The following is a 6515-nucleotide window of genomic DNA, read 5'->3' on the forward strand; positions in this document are numbered from 1 at the left end:
CCATGTCCAAGCTGGAATCAATGTACATGCTGCACCTTGTACAATCTGAATGGCAGTGAGCTATGCACATGAGGGACCTGAACCCCAGCACTGACATACATAGGACAAGCTGTACTGCATTATCCATAACACAGAAGCCACCCCCACGCATGAGTAAACTACCAGTACAGGTTATCCATAGAGTCACTCATTGATTCTCCTCAACAGGAATCTTAATGAGTGGATGGGAGATGGTAGGTTTACCCTGGGTATCAATGTTATGTCATAGGTAGACAGAGGCACAGTATACTAAACAAGACATATGTCATGGCAAACTACACTTACAATGTGTCGAAGGACAAACACACTCTCTGACTAGCATTAGAAATGGCCTAGGACACATCAGTAGTGTTTGCCAATGTACACCTATGTTGTGGAATACACTACTGATGTTGGATGAGGCTGTTGTAAGTAGTTCATATCCGAACATAATGCAACATGGTCAGATAGGTTCATAGGTTCATAGGTTTATACTAGGCTATCTGCCCTAAGGCAGTTATAAGCCCAGCCCAGAGTTTTGTGGCATATGCCACCCCTTATATGGAAACAATACTGTGCCCATTAGTTTGTCATGCCTCTGTCCAGCAGTGACACAGAGACGATCCCCGGGGTAAACCTATGATCCCCCATCCACAGGTAAAGATTCCCCTTGAACAGAGCCAGTGAGGTGCTCTGCCTCACATGGACCGGGATTGTATTCTACAGCATAGGGAGTCTCCGAGTGGTACATCCATCCCTCCAATATGTCCTACTTATATCCCTGCTAAGGTTTAAGTCACTTGCCCTAGTGGTTCTGGTGGATTTGGCGATTTTGAGGTGGAGCATGTCCATTACTTCCTGGTTGGACATGGCCTTGCATGTCAGGCACATGTCACCTCTGAGCAGACGGTATGTGACTGAATAGAGCTGGAGTGTCTTCAATCTGGCATCATATGACAGATGTTGGGGACCCTTTATCCTTTTGGTGTGGGACTTTTGGGGTCTCTCCAATTGCTGCAGATGTTGGGTGAGATACATCCAGAATGGGGCACTGTACTCGATCATTGGTCTGATAAGTGAAGAGTACAGGGGAACAATGACCTCACTAGATCTGGATGTGAATCCCTTCCTGATCAGGTGGGCAATGTAGAAGGTCTTTCTAGCCACGTTAGCAACGTGAGTGTCAGGAGAAAGGCCACTGTCAACCTGGGTCCCCAGGTCCATGATAGCCTCCTCTGTGCTTACAGGATTGCCACCTATATGGTAGCTTGGGGTTACCTTGCTTTTCCCGAAGGGTATGACTATACATGTTTTGGCATTTACCGTCAGGCCATGGCTCTGGCACCAGCTATCAGTGTCCGTGAGTCCCTTCTGAAGGATATCCGTGTCTGATGCACTGTCCAGTATGGCCAGTTTGCAGTCATCTGCAAACCTTGTCAGCCAAAGTCCTCCCATGTTGGCCTGTACCTCTGAGAAGTAGATGACGAACAATAGGGGGCCAAGGACTGAGCCCTGTGGGACACCACTTGTGACCGGCTTGGAGTCTGACTTAGCGCCAGCAACTCTAACCCTGTGGGTCCTGTCCTTAAGCCAGTTTGCAACCCATCTTGTGACATATGGGTTTACATTTAGGTTGGTAGGTTTTCTACAATACCCGAGTGGGGTATTGTGTCGAAAGCCTTTGCAAAGTCAAGGTAGGCTGTATGGACTGCCCTTCCCTCAGCAATGGCCTTAGTGACTGTTTTGAAGAAGTCGACCAAGTTCAAAAGGCATGATCTGCCCTTGACCAAGCCAAACTGGGACGGGTCCAATGTCTGCATGTCCCCTATATCTTTGTTTATGAGCTCCATTATGATCCTCTCCATAGCTTTGCAGACTAGACTTGTTAAGCTTATGGGGCAGTAATTACCAGGGTCCGTAGAGGCACCGCCTTTGTGCAGATGTGCACAACTGGACCCTAACCAGGCTGTTGTGCACACTATGGAAATGTAATGCAGTGATAGGACTAAAGCCCAGGATACTGTCCACCACAGTGAAAGTACTGAACCACTACACTATACAGTACTACAGTGTTAGGTCAGTATGAAAGGATGTTGACAATTGTATGCAAAGTATCCCATGCAAAACCTGCAGGCACAGTATAATCCCTGTTGTGTTCACACAAAAAGCATTTGGACAGTAACTACACAACATGGCACAGAACACACAACCATAAACTGGAGATATTTGTTGAAGGTCACACTTATCCACAAATGTGATGGGCTGCAGAGTTCAACATATGGAAAGCTCACACTGGGCATGCTCACACACTTAGATAAATGAGACATCTTTCACACAACATGCCATGGGAAGGCTGAACTGGGCATGCTCACACACTTAGTCCAAATGTTACTCTTAGCAACTGTGAAAACACACCAGAGGATGCTCATTCCCCTTTCTAAACACTGATGATGTCAGCACCCTATAAGTATATCAGGAGAAAAGGAATCTCCCAGTAATCTAAATAGCGCGCTCTGCTAATGTGTCCGTCTCTAGTGTCATAGCATAGTTAGGTAGGGGTTTGAATCTGGCAAGTGTGTGTGAAGGGGGGCAAGTGTGTGTGTAAGTGTGTATGAAAGGAACATCCCTTTTGGCAACTGTGAAAACACACCACAGGATGCTCATTCCCATTTCTAAACTCTGATGATGTCAGCACCCTATAAGTATATCAGGGGAAAGAAATTCTTCCAGTAATGCAAATAGCGCGCTCTGCTAATGCATCCGTCTCTAGTGTCATAACATAGTTAGGTAGGGGTTTGAATCCAGCAAGTGTGTGTGAAGGAGAGTAAGTATGTATGAAAAGAACGTCCCTTTTGGCAACTGTGAAAACACACCACAGGATGCTCATTCCCCTTTCTAAACTCTGATGATGTCAGCACCCTATAAGTATATCAGGAGAAAGGAAATCTCCCAGTAATGCGAATAGCAAGCTCCGCTAATGTGTCCATCTCTAGTGTCATAACATAGTTAGATAGGGGTTTGAATCAAGCAGGTAGCAAATATGTGTGAAGGGGGGTAAGTGTGTATGTAAGGAGCATCCTTTTTGGCAACTGTGAAAACATACCACAGGATGCTCATTCCCCTTTCTAAACTCTGATGATGTCAGCACCCTATAAGTATATCAGGAGAAAGGAAATCTCCCAGTCATGCGAATAGCATGCTCTGCTAATGCGTCCGGCTGTAGTGTCATAACATAGTTAAGTAGGGGTTTGAATGTGGCAAGTGTGTGTGAAGGGGGGGTAAGTGTGTATGAAAGAAATATCCCTTTTGGCAACTGGGAAAACACACTACAGGATGCATATACCCCTTTCTAAACGATATCACAATTATTTATGGCTTTTGATTACAGACATGTCACGTGTGTTTTGCCCACACAGAATGCCCATGTGTGCGGGTTGTCTCTCACAATAATGCATGACATTGATTAAACCAGTTATGGCAATGCACACATGATGTATGTGTGTGCCAAATACACATATTTACCTGTGACCTTCAATAGTTACCATGTGTGATGCCTGCCACTTGTGAATACATGGTATTTGCACAGGGTAACATTATGACTGTGGTCTTCTGTGCAGGTGCTGCATGTGGGATGTGTATATACAGTGTGAGATGTAGATGCTATCAGCCTAGTAGTGAGGGATACGCACCTGGTCTGGGGCATATAGTCTACATGTTGTTGATGAACAGGTGCTGCATGTTTTCACCTGTTGTGGGAGTGGTAAGACGTTGTTCCATAGCAATGCAGTGACCGCATGCTAAGAACCATTCAGCTAGGGTGTTGTAGCTACAGTAATTCATTAGCATTCAGTAGTATGTCAGCATCCCTGGTGAGGGTCTGATGCCAACCAAGGTCAGGGTTCTACCAGCCTGTGTCACTTGCTCAGTGATCCCTTCCATGTTCCCTATCATGTATCCCAGTGAGGGACATCACACATCAGCTGTAGTGGCATGGACAATGACTGAGGCATATGTGTCCATGCATCTGACTGACCTGTATGCTTGTGTTATGTGGTGGACCATAGTGCCCCATGAGCATATCACTGTGACCTTCACCTTGTCCAGCCTGGTGAGCATGTCCTCACTGTACTGGACAATTAAAGTACCTAACACAAGCGCAGCAGTAGTGTTGTATAGCTGTACAGACTGTGCTTGTTTGGCACACAGGATTTGTGTGCTATGTGTTATGCGTGCTGTGTGCAGGCCTAACGTATGCCTGTGTGCCAGCTGCAGAGGTGTCTGCCAGTCATGCAGGATGCTATCCTTAGGCTCCACGAATGGCCCGGTGTGTTTCCGTGCTTGTATTGCTGTCAGTGTAGGTCCACATCAGACTGGTATTGCAGTCACTGTAGTATTTCATGCCACCTGACAGGTTATGCCAGTACTGGGTTCAGAGTGCTTAGTCCACAGTTTGGCCATGTGTTTCCATCTCATACATGTGTCGTACATCCATGGGTAGGGGATAGGGTTGACTGTGTACATGTGGCAGCTGTGACATTACTACATGACTCACATATTCCACAACTGTACCATAGAGGTGGCTGACAACTGACCTTTGCACATGCTACCATAGTATTGAGATTGCATTGGTGATTAACAGCACATAGGGCCAATGGTGAACAAGATACATAGGTCCATAGGTTCATACAAGGATATCTGCCCTAGGGCATTTATACACCTAGCCAGAATGTGTGTGGCTTTCACCATGCATTATAAATCTATCTTGCTATGCCCTTTTCCAAGGTTAGTATACTGTGCCTCTGCCTAACAGTGACACATAAGTGATACCCAGGGTAAACCTACAATGTCACATCCAGTCATTAATATCACTCTTGAAGATAGTCACTGAGTGACTCTGCCTAACCTCTATTGGGATAATATTCCAGAATGAAGGGAGCCTCTGAGTTATGAATGTGTCCCTCCAGCATGTGCTATGTATATCACTCCTGAGGTTCAAGTCTTTCCAGCATGTATCTTGATGGGATCTGGATATTCTGAGGTACAGCATGGCCATTAAGTCAGGGTTTGACATGGCTTTATATGTCAGGCACAGATTGCCTATGAAGAGGCAGTATGCCACTGAGTAGAGCTGCTGCTTCTTTAACCAGTCAGTATGTGGCATCTGTTTGAGCCCTTTGATCCTCTTGTTGAGGTACGTATGTGGTCTTTCCAGTTGCTGCAGGTGTCTGGTAAGGTGCATGCCGACAGGGTCATTGTAGTCAATTATGGGCATGATGAGGGATGAGTAAAGAGGCACAATGTCCTCCCCTGATCTACATGTGAATCCCATCATGATGATGTGGCCCATATAAAATGTTTTCCTAACCACTTTGTCCATGTTGTTGTCAAATGGTAGAATGGTATCAACCTGTGTACCCCAAGGTCCATAATTCCTTCATCTGCACTTAATGGATTAACACATTTGTGGTACTTTGTGGTCACTGTGTTTGACAAAGGGGATGACTATATGCTTTTTGGCATTCAGCTTGAGGCCATGGCTGTGGCACAAGTCGTGTGTTTGCAAGAGGCCCTTTTGGAGGATGCGTGTGTTAGCTGGAGAGTTGATTATGGCGTCTGGTTTGCAGTCATCTGCGACTTGCTCAGCCACAGTACTTCCATGTTGGCCTGTACCTCTGATAAATATATAATGAACATGACAGATCCCAGGGCTGAGCCTTGTGGGACACCACTTGTAACTGGTTTTGAGGCTGACATGGCTCCAGCGATTCTAACCATGTGTGTTCTGCCCTTGAGACACTGTGCAATATCCGTAGTGACATAGGGGTTAATATGTACACTGGTGAGCTTCCCTAGAATGCACAAGTGGGGTATTGTATCAAAGGCTTATGCAAGGTCCAGGTAGGCTGTGTAGACCACCTTCCCCTTGACAGTGGCCTTGGTGACTGTTTCAAAGAAATCAAACAGGTTTGAGAGGCAGGATCTGCCATTAACAAAGCCAAACTGTGTATGGTGACATGTCTGTAGGTCCCCAATATCTATATATATGAGGTTCATGATGATCCTTGCCATAGCTTTGCAGACCAAGCTATTCAGACGTATGGGGCGATTAGTGTCCAGGATCCGTTAAGGCACCACCTGAATGTAGAGGGACCACTGTTGCTGTACGCCACTCTTTGGCCACATATCGTGTAGTGAGGCTGGGATTGAACAGTAGTGTTATGTCTGGGTGTAGCTCTTCTTGGGGTTCATGTAGGACACAGCCTGGGACACTGTCTGGTCCCATTGATGCAGTGTTTATTGCTTTGGAGAGGGCAGCTCTTACCTGAGCATCTGGGATGTCAGGGGGGGCAGCACTCTGCTGGGAGACATATTTGCCCTTTTGGTGTGGTGGGGGGGAGAAGGTAGCAGTGAACCTGTCCACTAGGATGATGGCAATGTCTGTGTGTTTGGTATTTCATGTGACATCTTGGACTACCTCTGAGCATATCTGGGTATTA

This window comes from Protopterus annectens, chromosome 5.part0 (assembly GCF_019279795.1).
Source record: "Protopterus annectens isolate FY-2018-M chromosome 5.part0, PAN1.0, whole genome shotgun sequence".
NCBI classification, from domain to species: Eukaryota; Metazoa; Chordata; order Ceratodontiformes; family Protopteridae; genus Protopterus; species Protopterus annectens.